Here is a 12,985-nt window from a genome sequence, read left to right on the forward strand (position 1 = left end):
CTAACCCATCTCCCTAAGCCCTCAGCCACCAACACTTAACAAAGGGGCTTTTCTACACTGTGGTTCTGGTCTCACTGAAGGGCCATTTCCAATTGTTTGCTCAGACCAGCATTAGGGAAAATGGTGCCCTGGGCAAAGCTTGTACTTTGGCACTTCCCCATTGCCCCTGGACGATCCCCCTCCCCCTTTACCGCTAGCTCCTGCACTCCCAACCCTTGCGCCTCCTTCACCCCTAACTCCTGCCCCCTCCTGTGCCCCCTTTGCCCTTAACTCCCTGGGCCACCAGCCATTGCCCCTCTCCTGCAGCCCCTTGTTTTTAAAGGCAAAAATCCTGATCTTTCCAACGGGAGCTGCTGCTTCAATGTTCAGTTTGGGGAGGGATTTGGCTGCGCTCAGAGATCTGCCCGCGGGTTACAATCTGCGATCCGAAGGGCCGAACGCAAACAGCGTTTAGATGGGACCGTTAGTGCCGCCCCCGTGTGGGCAAAGACTAGAACTGACCAGCAGAGTTTACAGCTGGAGCCTGGGACGCTCCTGAACAAACTGGGCCCGAAGCCTCTTGCGTGGGATCCTCGCTGTGCAGCAGGAGGCGGAGGGAAGCTGATTGTCAGGGCTCAGGGCAGCTCCCTGCCAGGCTGAGCCGGTGTCTGAGCTAAGCTCGGCATCAATCAGGTGATTCTGGGAAGTTCGGGGTCCCTGGGCTCCCACAGGAGGGTGAAGCAGGTCACCCCTGGAGCAGGTTAAAGCTGCAGGGTGACAGTGGGGTTGCTGCCCCTGTGAACAGCTGCTGTAGCACCGCCTGGGCAGGACAGGGAGAGCTAGTTATACCCCCACCCCAGCCTGTATCATCGGGGGATGGGAGCACTCACACCCTGGGGACCCACCCACCAGAGATCTACTGGGGGGGAGAGTGGCACCCACACACCCAGGATCTTGTGGGGGGGGGGACAAGGGCATCCACACTCCGGGATCCTCTGCAGAGGGACGGACACCCACACACCCAGGATTCTGTATGGGGGGCAGAGGTACCCGGACACCTGGGCGGGGGAAGGGGGCACCGAAACATCCAGGCTCTTACCTGGGACGACAGCGGCGCCTGCAGCTTGACATGAGACGGGGGCGGGGGGAGCAGGAGCATTTCCCAGTTCCAGGCTGTCCCCGTCTGGCCAAGGCACAGAGCTCACAAGCAGAGTTTAAAGCTCCAGCTGCCAGGTCACAAAACAAGCCAGGCTCCGTAGCTGGTACCTGTGATTCCCAGCTCCTGGGGAGGCTGAGGCCAGCGGATCGCTCGAGCTCAGGAGTTCTAGGCTGCAGTGGGCTGTGCTGATTGGGTGTCCACACTAAGCTCAGCATCAATACAATGATCCCGGGGAAGCTTGGGGTCTCCAGTTTGCCTAAGGAGGGGTGAACCGGCCCAGGTCAGAAACGGAGCAGGTCTAAACTCCCGTGCTGATCAGTAGTGGGGTGGTGCCTGCGAATAGCCTCTGCAGCGTAGCCTGGGTGAGACATGGTCTCTTTCTATACAGACACCCCCCATACAGCCTGGAGGGGGGTGGATGGGAGCACCCACATGCTGGGGATTCTGACTTGGGGGGAGGGATGCCTCCCTGCAACACGGATCTTGAAAAGGGGAACAGCGACACCCACAGAGCCTGGATAGGGGCAGGGGAACCACACACGGGAGCTAGTTCATGGGGTGGGGGACACACCCATATGCTCCGTTGCACCATTCTTAATGAGAAGAACGGGGGCATCCACACAACACGGATCCTTAATGGGCAGGGGGACACCCACACACTCCACTATTAACCAGGAGGGACAGGGGCACCAGACACCCCCAGCAGCGTGGAGAACACCCACATCCACCAGATCCCTCATGGGGGGTAAGACAGAGGGGATTGTAATGGGGCCCGGCGCACCCATGCACCAGGGATTGTTAAGGGTTGAAGGGACAGGGACACCCACACACACTGAGATCACGGCCTTGGAGGGACGCAAACCCTCCACAGAAGGACCTGGTCTGTTCCATGATGGCAGCCCAGCCTGGGTGAGTCAAAGTCTCTTTTTATACAGCCACGCCCCAGAGATCCTGACTAGGGGGAGAGAGACACCCACCCACCAGAGATCCTTAATGGTCTAGGGTGCACCCACACACCAGGGATTCTTATGGGTGGGAGGAATGGAGACAGCCAGACACACTGAGATCACTTCCTCCCAGGAGCCTGGGCCAGACAGGGAGACACAGTCCCCCTTTACAGATCTGCCAGACAACCTTCCTCCCACTCCCTCCACACAATGTTCTTATCTGGAGGTGAAGCCAGGGAAATCCCATGGAGGATTCTTATCTGGGGAACTGGGGGGACCCACTTACCACCAGAGATTCTTAAGGGCAGGAGGAACAGGGACTCCCACCTCTGCAGCATGGGGGTGGGTCGCCTGCTGGGATCATCGGGGCATATTTCACCTCGTCAGTTCCCTGCCATTGCCTTGGGGGCCCCTTGTTCGCTGCCTCTGGCACCCAGTTTAGCCTCCGTCCTGAGGGCTGAAACGCTTTGATCTATCTAAGGTGTGTGGGATCAATGTGTGTCATGGTGTAATTCTGTGTTATTCGGGGTCAGACTAGCTGAGCTAATGGCCCCTTCTGTCCTTAAACGCCATGAAAACATTTCCCTGGCTTCTCCTTGCGCCTGACAGACACCACGGTGAGGGGCCCAATAGAGGATCCTGGACCCAGCGCTCTGGCTCTTACTTTACTTGGGGACGTCAGCGCTTTCCTAGCAAAGCTGCTGCTAAAGCGCTGGATTTGGGGAACGGTTCGGCTCCGGTTCAGAGATCTGCCTGCGGGGTGTGAACCTGCCTCGAGGAGCGGGAAACGCAACCAGCACTGGGAGGCGTTGGCTGAGCTCCAGGCTGCCCCCGTGTGGCCAAAGCTTAGAACTGAGCAGCGGAGTTTAAAGCTGGCGCTGGGAGCGACCTGAACACGTGGGGCATGAAGGCTCCTGCGTGTAATGCTTGTTGGGTGGCAGCTGAGTGTAGCTGATTGCTGGAGTTCAGGGCTGCACCCCGGGGTGCTGAGCAGGTGTCTGTGCTCAGGTTGGCCTCGCTATGATGGTTTCTGGGAAATTTGGGGCCGCCAGTTTCCCCAAGGGAGAGAGGACCCCGCCCAGGAAAGGAGGCCGGCAAAACTCTGGTACCAATAGACAGTGGGACTGCCCCTGTGAAGAGCCGCTGCAGCCCCGCCAGGGAGAGCCGGTCTCTCTTTATGCAGCACCCCCGCACCCCCCCCATTCCTCAGGACGAGGGTTGTGCTCAAAGATCTGTGCCCCGAGTTTTTACCTCTGTGTGAAGCGCGCAGTGCAAATAACCTTCAGCGCATCAGGTCAGTTCCAGGCTCCACTTCCACCATCTCAGGCAAGATGGTGCAGAGGAGCCCCTGGGTGGCTGTGGGCCTGGGGAGGGTGGCTTTTGATTTTTCGGCCTGACCGCTACGTGCAGCAAGGCCAAAAGTCAGATGGCCGGCTCTCCCGTCCACCACGCTCATCAGGAGCCCTTAGTCGACCGGCTCGGAGAATGCGGGCATTGCCCCCCACTACCTCTCGCATGCAAAGCGAGCGCTCTGCCGCTTGAGCTAATTCCCCGCAGCTGGCCTGACTCTCAGGCACCGGGCAAAAAAAGGCAAGGGCTCTGTGGCCTTAAGCTGGACACAGCCTGAAATGGGGGGAAGGGGGGCGTGCTACCCAGAGCTGGGGAAGGGGGTCCCAGTCCCAGCCACGCTCCTCGGCACAAACACCAACGCTCCCTCCCTGGAGTGTGTCTGGGCTGAGAGTTAGCCCCTGAAACAAGCACCAAGCTTCAGAAGACAACACAGGGATAGATCACTTGACGATTGCCTGCTCTGGCCATTGCCTCTGAAGCGCCTGGCATCGGTTACTGTCAGAAGACGTGATAGTGGCCTAGATGGACCATCGGTCTCACCCAGGAGGGCCGTTCCTGTCTTCACCACTTTCCTCTAACCCAAGCAAAGCCAGGAGCAGGCCCAGCTCAGCAACTCTAGCAGGCTCCCTGGCCTCTGGCCCAGCATACAGCAAAACGACCCTGCCTCCGCCAGGATAGACAGCCACCGACTCCCTCTTCCAGACCAACACAGCCCTTCCCCGCTTTGGCTGTCTCCAAGCTGTCTGCGTGCTCTGCTCTGCTCCACGGCTGCCATGCTGCCTGAGATCAGGAGGCTGCGAGGTCTCACGGTCTCAGCTGAGCTGGTATCGCGTGCCACCCCGCCCATCTCCTCATTCCCTTCATGGACCCCTGGGATGTGAGTAATTCTGTATTTGAGTGGCTCTCCCTCCCGGCCAATGAGCTTGGTGTAGACTAGCAGGGAGGGAGGAGGAAAGGGATTGTGCTCCAGTGAGAGCTCAGAAAGAAAGGGGCAGGTCCCCCACTAGAGCCCAGCCCAGCAGAGCAGAGCAAAGCAGAGCAGGCTGGAGAATGTGTGTCTGGGTCTGACTACTTCTCCCCTGCTCTTCCATTTGAGCTAACTTCCCCCAGCTGTCGCCAGCCTCCCAGTCAGCGCAAGGGGGAGGAAGAGCTTTGTGCTCTGCAACGGCTGGCCTTTTGGGAGGCCAAGCGGGGAGAGGGATGGAGGCCACTGGAGGAGCTGAGCCGGCTGACTGTCCATGGCTTCTAAAAGAAGGGCAAGAGAAGGTCCTGCGGCTGCCTTGCCGCTGGAGAATGCGGGCATTGATCCCGCTGCCTCTCGCATGCGAAGCGAGCGCTCTGCCACATGAGCTAATTCCCCTACCTTGGTGGATGGTGTCTTGATCCATCCATTCGATAAAGGAGGCCACATCGCTCCCCGCGCCAGCCGGTGACTCCTTCCAAAAGGGTCAGGCAAGGGAGGGCTTCCCGTAGGCCGGCTAGCTCAGCTGGTTAGAGCGTGGTGCTAATAACACCAAGGTCATGGGTTCAAGCCTCATGCTGGTCACTCGGGGTGCAGGAGGGAGAGGGTGACTTCTGCTCTTTTGGCTGACTGCTAGGGGTGGCAGAGGCCAAAACCAGGTGGGCCGGGAGCGGGCAAGAGCCCTGCTGGGCGCCGGGCAGGACGAGGCTCCGGACACCTCCTTGGTCTCCCCTCCCTGGGCTCCTCGCTCCACCTGCTGCCTGAAAGGAACTTGGGCCCGGGGAGGAGACGGGTGAGCCCGGCCGGCTGCCTTCCAGGGTCATAGGAGGCCAGGCTTGAGCTGCCCGCCCAGCGAAGCCAAAATTGCAGGCCTGCCGGCTCGCCCCCATTGTCCACAGAGGGTTGACCTGATGGCCCGAATTCTTGCCGGCTGCCAGCTCCACCCAAATGGACCCGACGCCGGATCATGCTCCCCAGCCCAAGCCACAGAGGAAGGTTTAACACTCGGCACCCCAACCTAGGGGAGAGGCTTCACACTCCGCCGGCGCAGGGTGACCTTTGGGACTTCCCTGGACACCATCCTCCCACCGCCCACAGCCAGACCCCCCAAGCCCACACTCGAGCCCACACCTCCGACAGGAAGGAGCAGGAGGACCACTCCGCCCAGGGGCACCACCACTCAAAGTCAGCTTCACTTGCTTCCTCTTCTACCCCTTTCCTCCCAAGTTATGCGCGCCTCATGGGAGCCGGCCCTGGGAAGACGCAGGCACGGCACTCTGACTGGCGGAAGCCAAACGCCCACACCGAGAGTTTAGCACGGGCTCTTGAGGCACTGGAGGAACCCCATGCAGACGCACTGACGGAGCTAAGCTTTACGGCCAAGGGCCCTACCTGTGCAGAAAGCCAACTTGCTTGTGAAAAAGACGCCTCTTTCGGCTCCCCTTCCAAACTTCCAAATGCCTCCAAATGGGAAAACACACACACTGAAACACCCAAACGGTCCTAACGCTGGGGCCAGGCGAAAAAGAAAAGCAAGGAAAAGATTTCTAAATGGCCACCCTGCCAGAGTCGTACAATCCTGACCTCCAGACTCACAGTTCTGCTGGTGCCTCTCACTCCCGACCCGCAGCCCCCTGCGCTCCCTCCAGCTCTGACGGTGCCCCTCACTCCCGACCCGCAGTGCCCTGCGCTCCCTCCAGCTCTGACGGTGCCCCTGCCATCCCAGTCCTGACCTCCAGACTCACAGCTCTGCTGGTGCCCCTCACTCCCGACCCGCAGCCCCTGCTATCCTATTCCTGACCTCCTGTGATGTTATGAGTATAATATAATATTTCATTGAAAGGTGACAGGGCCAGAAAGAGTTAATTAACTCACCTCACCCACTGACCTGACCCATGGGTGAACCTTAAGGACTGGTTAGGAAGATCTGTAAATGAACAGAGCTTTGAAGTGCAAGTCTGCATTGTTAGAAGTAGAAGGGGAGATGTTTGCTCAGGGCTTGTGATGTCAGCAAACAAGTCTTGTCTATTGCTGTAGTTTTAATTCAAAGATCAAAAAAGGAATATTAACATTTATGATGATACTTGAGTGAAATAGTATTATTGTCTCTGTGTCTCTTTGAAGGTTGTGCTAACCTGTATCTGAACTGTTTAATGGGTAAATTACCCTGTGCTAATTGCCAGGATGTTTGGGAGAAGGGGTTAAGCCTGTTGTTTTCTCAGGCTGAAAGGCTGCTGGAAATATATAAGAACCCTGGGACATGATCCTGCTTCATCTCAGATCTGCTTTGGGATTTAAGACGGGGAAACCTTAAGCCATAAGGATTGAGATCCCGAGTCACTGACTGGAGTCACCCTGAATATGGACATTGGACTATTACCTCTGGACTATTTCTAAAAGGACTTTTGGCAACTACAAGCTCATCTGTGCTATGCATCTGAACCTCAAGAATTTAATTCAAGTCTGTCTGTATATTGATCTTTTAACCAACACTCTCTCTCTCTCTTTTCTTTTTTATTAAATTTTAGCTTAGTTAATAAGAATTGGCTGTAGCGTGTATTTTGGGTAAGATCTAAGTTATAATTGAACCTGGGTATGTGGCTGATCCTTTGGGATTGGAAGAACCTTTTCTTTTATATAATGAGATCAGATTTTCAGGAATCATCATCATATCTGACATGTGTGTCTGGACGGAGGCCTGAGGCTGGGCACTTTAAGGGAACTGCGTGGTTTGGACTTCTGAGTAACCAGTGAGGTGCTACAGAAGCTGTTTTGTGCTGGTTGGTAAATCTAAGTATTAGAATAACCACCAGCTTTTGGGGTGTGTCTGCCCCCTTTTGTTTGCAGTTCACCCTGATTGAATGACCTCAGCTGGCTCCCACGGGCAGCACCGTCACACTGCTCCTTTCTAGTCACACTTTCTACACATCTAACATTAGTATATAATGTAATACAGATCTATCCCAACACCTGCCGGAGGTCCTCTGGTAAGGCGGATTCGGCGGCATGCCTGCGGGAGGTCTGCCGGTCCCGTGCCTTCGGCGTAACCGCCACCGAATTTCTGCTGAAGCCGCAGGACTGGCGGAGTTCCCGCAGGCATGCCGCCTAATCCGCATTACCAGGGGACCTCCTGCAGGCAGCCTGCTGAAGGCAGCCTGACTGCCACCCTTACAGTGACCAGCAGGCCACCCCCTGCAGCTTGCTGCACTGGTGCCTGGAGCTGCCCCTGTCCCTGACCCAGGGCAGAGGATATTGGAAGCTGAACATCCAGAGCTTGCAAGATAAAGGAGCAGGGGGGCGAGGCCTGGCGGTGTTGGCAGAACGGGAAAGCATCAGAGGGTTCTGTGATTACCAGGGGGATTGGTGGGAGTCGGTGAGGGAGGAGTTGGCGGCTTTGTTCCGGCGGCTGGGGAAACACCACAACATTAAAGAAACCAACAGTGCCAAGTCCTGCAGTGTCACCTGTGGGATTTCCACAAGAGCATCCAGGCAGGGGAGCCAGTCACCGTGTGACTGTACGACCGGATCAAGCGACAGCTGCCCGAGTTCCAGGAGATGAGGCTGCAGCTGGCCGATATGAGCGGGAGCACCGAGTGAAGGGAGGGGCGGCCTCCCCTGACATTTTTGCAGCCTGCAAGGAACGGAGACAAAGCAGGGGGATGTGGGGTCTCAGGGCAGGACCCGCGGATCCGGTAGAGCAGGCCCACAGTCGCTGGAGGAGGAGAGAGAGTCCTGCGAGAGGAAGCCGCTGGTGGGAAGCAATAAGTGCAGAGTGGAAACCAGCCAGCTGAGAGTCACAGGGATCTAGAAAACAAAACAGCAGCAGGTCCCATGGTGTAATGGGCAGCACTCAGGACTTTGAATCCTGGAATCTGAGTTCAAATCTCAGTGGGACCTCCTGGTGATATGTGATTTTGCTGCAAAGCCCTGGAGCTCAATGTGTTTGGCTACCCTCTCCCTGGCTGAACTAGAGTGATCTCTTTTTTCTCCTCCTCCTGGGTCACTGGTGCCCATTGGAGATGGGTCTTTGGTCCAGCTGGCCGCTATGGCCTAGACTAGCTGCAGCACCTGACGCCCTAGGCAAACTCCACAATTGTCACCCCCCAGCCCCAAACCCCAAGGGCAGAGCTAGGCTGGGGTATTTTGGTAAACAGGGAAACATTTTGCCCCTTTTTTCCTTTTAATGTTTTTAAGCCTTTTTTTTTTAAACAGAGGCTTAATTATTCGGTTTGTCCATCTGTCCATGTTTCTTTCTCCAGCCTTCTGGTTCTGGCTGCCCCTTACTACAGCCATAACTTTGGTCTTGAACTTTATAGAGTAGTGAGGTACCTTAACGGTTAAATGCTAAATCCCAAACCCAAACAACACTAGTTACCTGTGTCTGGCAAAAGGTGTCCGGCAGTTTTGCCACTTTGAATGATTCAAATGGATTTTCAGTGGCATCATTAAAAAAAACCCAACAAAGCAGAACCAAACCAATTCATCTTAAACCTACAAAACAAGAGTTTTACAAACCATGAGCAGGGGCGGCTCCAGACACCAGCACGCCAAGCGTGCGCGTGGGGCAGCATTTTGCCGGCAGGGCGGCAGGCGGCTCCGGCGGACCTCCCACAGGCACGCCTGCGGATGGTCCACCCGAGCCGCAGGACCAGCGCACCCTCCGCAGGCACGTCTGCAAGAGGTCCCCCGGAGCTGCGGGACCGGCGACCGGCAGCGCGCCCCCTGCGGCGTGCCAGCATGCTTGGGGCGGCCGGATTCCTAGAGCCGCCCCTGACCATGAGTGTCAGTTTAGGTCCTTAAAACCTTTCATCATCACACACAAAGTTCTCCTTTGCCTAACATCCCTTGCAGTGCGAGTACTCTTTTTTACACAACTGAACCCCTACTGCAGGTCCATCTTGTACAACCAGAGCCAGCCAGGGGCAGGCAAGTTAAGTGCCAATAGAAACCCCGGACATTCCTTTAGTGATTTTGCTTACATTACCCAGGAGTCAAATCATTTTGATGAGATTATCTCTCCGCCTGCTGCCTGCAGCCGTCCTCTATAGACCATTTCTGTGGGCAAAGGGCCCATTTCCCCTCAGAATGGCTGTAAAGGCTTCTCGGGACAAAACGTAGTGGTGGTAGTAGCCACTTTACCTGACCCTCTTGTATAATTTAATTACTAAGCTTCCATCCAAGAGGAGTGCACAGAGCTGCACATACAGTTACCTTTATATAACTGGGTTTTATTATTAAACCAAAAACTGCCCTTCTTGTAACACCACAACTGTTGCCTTTTACTATTTCAACAACTCACAAATGTTTACTTTCCTCCAAACTCTGTATTATTAATTTCTGCAAAACCCTGGGCGGCTGCACTGCAGTGCTGGGGTGACTCTGCAGGTGGAGAAGCTGCTGTGGAGCAATGTAGAGCAGGTGCAGGAAGGAGCCGGGGTCACTATTCACATTGTGAACTGCACAATTTTCCATATTTGGGAATGTCCGAGAACAATTCTAAGGGGAAGGTGAATGCAGAGCAGTGACACTGGAGGTGCCCAGACCTCCAATGGGGGCGGTGTGGAAATTAATAATGGGAAGGTCATTTGTGAAATTAGTCGTCACTGACAATATTTGTCTCTTCTTATTTCATGTTACGGTGTTATTTAGCAGAATCAGTACAGATTTTTACTATGTTAATTAAACACTTAATTTTATTTAACTGAGCCAAAAACTTAGTGTCACTTGTTTTTTCTCTGTCCTAGCAAGAATTAAATGAATTTCGTGACTTTCTGGAAAGTGCAGCGAGATTAAATGTGGGGAATTCAGTCTCTGTGTTTGGAGCTGATGTTTTCCTCTCACAGGTCAGTGCCTGCATTGAAATACCAAGAGGGATCTAAGGGCTGGTGTACGCTGGGCACAGGGCTGTTTGCAGAAGGGGCGGGGCCTCAGGTGGAAGGGGCGGGGCAGGGCGTTAGTCTCCCCCAGCTGGCGGTTCACGCCCTGCCCATGGTGTTGCAATGACAGAGGCTGCCCAGCCTGCACTTGTAGCGAGGTTCCCCCACTACGTGGCCGCACAGAGGCTGCAGGAGACAGGCAGGTGGCAGCAGGGGAAGTGGCGACACAGGAGCTATCAGCAGCAGGGTGAAGGACAATGCCGTGGAGCGGCAGCGACGCAGAGTGAACAGGGCAAACTGAGAGCCAGTTGAGGGAGTGCCGGCAGCAGAAGCTGAGGTTTCGCTTGATGCCTTCCCCTCCCTCCTCCACCCCTGGGGCTTTGCTGCCCAAGAGGAGTGGGGGTTGGGGGAGGAGAGCGGAGGGGTCTCTTAAAGGAACATTGGATTGGCCTGTCACACCGCAAGGTGAGAAACTGAGGCGAAGGGCACTGCCCAGTGTACTCTGGGGTGGGGGGTTGCTGATGAGCGTAGATGTGAATGTGGTTGTGGGGTTTTCCCAAACTCAGGCTTGATTCTCTTTCTCTTTTAATAGAAGTTCTCATTGGCTCTCTGCCCACGCAGAGCTGGGGAGTGGGGGCGTGTTGCCTTTTCCCCAGGCAGAAGGGTGACACCTGCTGGCGAGTGAGGGTCGGTTTGGGTGACCCCCACTCAGGGCAGGCTAAGGGCAGGTCTCTGCCCTTTACTCAGCCCAGGAGGAGTTTTTTGCACTAACATCCCAAGTGTGCAAGTCCGTCCCCACAGAGCAGCCCCAGAGGGTGACCTTGAAGCAACTGTGGAAAACGGGACGGGGGTGGGGGGTAATAGGCTCCTATATAAAAAAAAGTCCAGCCAAACCGGCCTGTCCCTTTAAAAACGGGACATCTGGTCACCCTGGAGCAGCCCCGCACTCCTGCTCCCCGGTTGGTGCGTTTGTAACCCGGGGGCTGAAGCCGACGCGAGAAAGGGAAGTGAGTGAGCTCGGAGCTCTCCGGCGCCACCTGCTGGGAGCAGAGGGCAATGACTGAGCGATGTCCTGGCTAATTTAAATATCACCTGGTTCTCTGCCGGGTGGCTCCACTGGAGAGCTGGGGCGTGGCCTGAGTGTGGCAGCACCTTATTTGCATATATTAAAAGCGGCAGTTTGGGGCCATTGGGGTAAAATAGGAGTAAGTTTTGGGGTTGGGCCCCACATGTTTAGTGCAGGCTGTGGGGAGCCGGGCTGAGCAGAGCCTGCCCCGACGGGGTGTGTGGTCACCCTGAGCTGGGAGCGTGTGGCCAGACATGGGAAGGGGGCGGCGGGGGGCGTTGTCTCTCTTTCTTTTTTGGTGCCTGGGTGGGGTTCTTGTTATCTAATGCAGAGCAGCGGTGTGGGAGGGGAATTGAGACTCTGCTTTGGGGGTTGCTGGGGCGAGTGACACGAACCACCCGGCGCTGGCTGCTGCTCTGGGGCAGAGGATAGGTGGGGGCGGGGCTGCCCGGGTCCTTGAGATCAGGGGTGGTTCCCGGTTGGCTGGTGCCGGCCTGATAGTGTTACCTGACAGCTGATCTCCCATTGGCCCTCGCGCGGGGCGGGTCTCTGAAAGCTGGTCTCCCATTGGGCCCTCCCCACCTGACGTTTCTGACAGGCCCATCTCCCATTGGTGACGTTGTCTGACAGCGATGCGGGGCGGAGCCGCCAGGGCCTTGTGCGCTCAGAGCTCAGCGCCGACCGCGAGAAGCGGCGCGAGGCCGCGCGGGGCGGGTCCCGCTGCCGGGCGGAGGGACCGAGACCGCAGCCGCGGCGCCGCCTCCCGCCTGGCGCGAAGCCGCAGCGCCGGGGTCACAGGGCGCGAGGCGCTTCCGCGCGCGGCTGTTTCCTGCCGGTCGCGGGGTGACGGGTCCTGCCCGGGGCGGCCGCGGGGTCCCGATGGCAGCGGGGGGCTCTGGCGTCCGCCCGCCCGCGGCGGCTGGGAGCTGCGGGGCCCCCTGCACTGGCCGGGGGCTGCGGCTCCTCCTCACCCCGTGACTGGGAGCTCCGGCTCTGCCTGCGGTGTCTGAGCGCCGGGGGCTCCTCTCCTGCCCGGGACGGCCGGGAGCTCCCGGGGCTGCGGCTCCTCCTCACCCGCCCCCCCCCGGTGACTGGGAGCTCCGGGCTCCGCCTGCGGTGTCTGGGCGCCGGGGGCTCCTCTCCTGCCCGGGGCGGCCGGGAGCTCCCGGGGCTGCGGCTTCTCCTCACCCCCCCCCCCGGTGACTGGGAGCTCCGGGCTCTGCCTGCGGTGTCTGAGCGCCGGGGGCTCCTCTCCTGCCCGGGGCGGCCGGGAGCTCCCGGGGCTGCGGCGCTGCAGGGTCTGTGAGCAATGACGTGGGGCTGCGGGGTCCTCCCGCCATCAAGGCCTGTTGGGAAATCCTGGGTCCCTCCGCAGCGGCCGGGAGCTCTGGGGTCACTCGTAGGAGCTGCAGGGTCCATACGCAGTGGGGTGGGGCTGTGGGGGCTCCCCGGCCACCCATGGCTGCTGGCAGGGCCCCAGGGTCTGCCTGTGGGGGCTGTGGGGAGATGAGGGGTTTGGGGTGGAGGAGGGGGCTCCAGGCTGCAGGGTGGGGCCGAGGGATTCAGAGTGCAGGAGGGGGCTGTGGGTTGAGGCAGGGGGTTGGGGTCCAGGACGGGGTGATGGCTCTGGGGTGGGGGCAGGGATGA

General features: G+C 57.7%; 2 non-coding genes across 2 annotated transcripts; both read left to right on the forward strand.

Moving 5' to 3' along the window:
* Positions 1–4,907: 4,907 nt before the first annotated feature.
* On the forward strand, positions 4,908–4,981 carry TRNAI-AAU. Its single transcript has one exon. It is a non-coding gene; the product is annotated as a tRNA-Ile (tRNA).
* Positions 4,982–8,221: 3,240 nt separating this feature from the next.
* Positions 8,222–8,293, forward strand: TRNAQ-UUG. The gene has a single exon. It is a non-coding gene; the product is annotated as a tRNA-Gln (tRNA).
* Positions 8,294–12,985: the final 4,692 nt, after the last annotated feature.

Source organism: Mauremys reevesii, unplaced genomic scaffold (assembly GCF_016161935.1).
Source record: "Mauremys reevesii isolate NIE-2019 unplaced genomic scaffold, ASM1616193v1 Contig29, whole genome shotgun sequence".
NCBI classification, from domain to species: domain Eukaryota; kingdom Metazoa; phylum Chordata; order Testudines; family Geoemydidae; genus Mauremys; species Mauremys reevesii.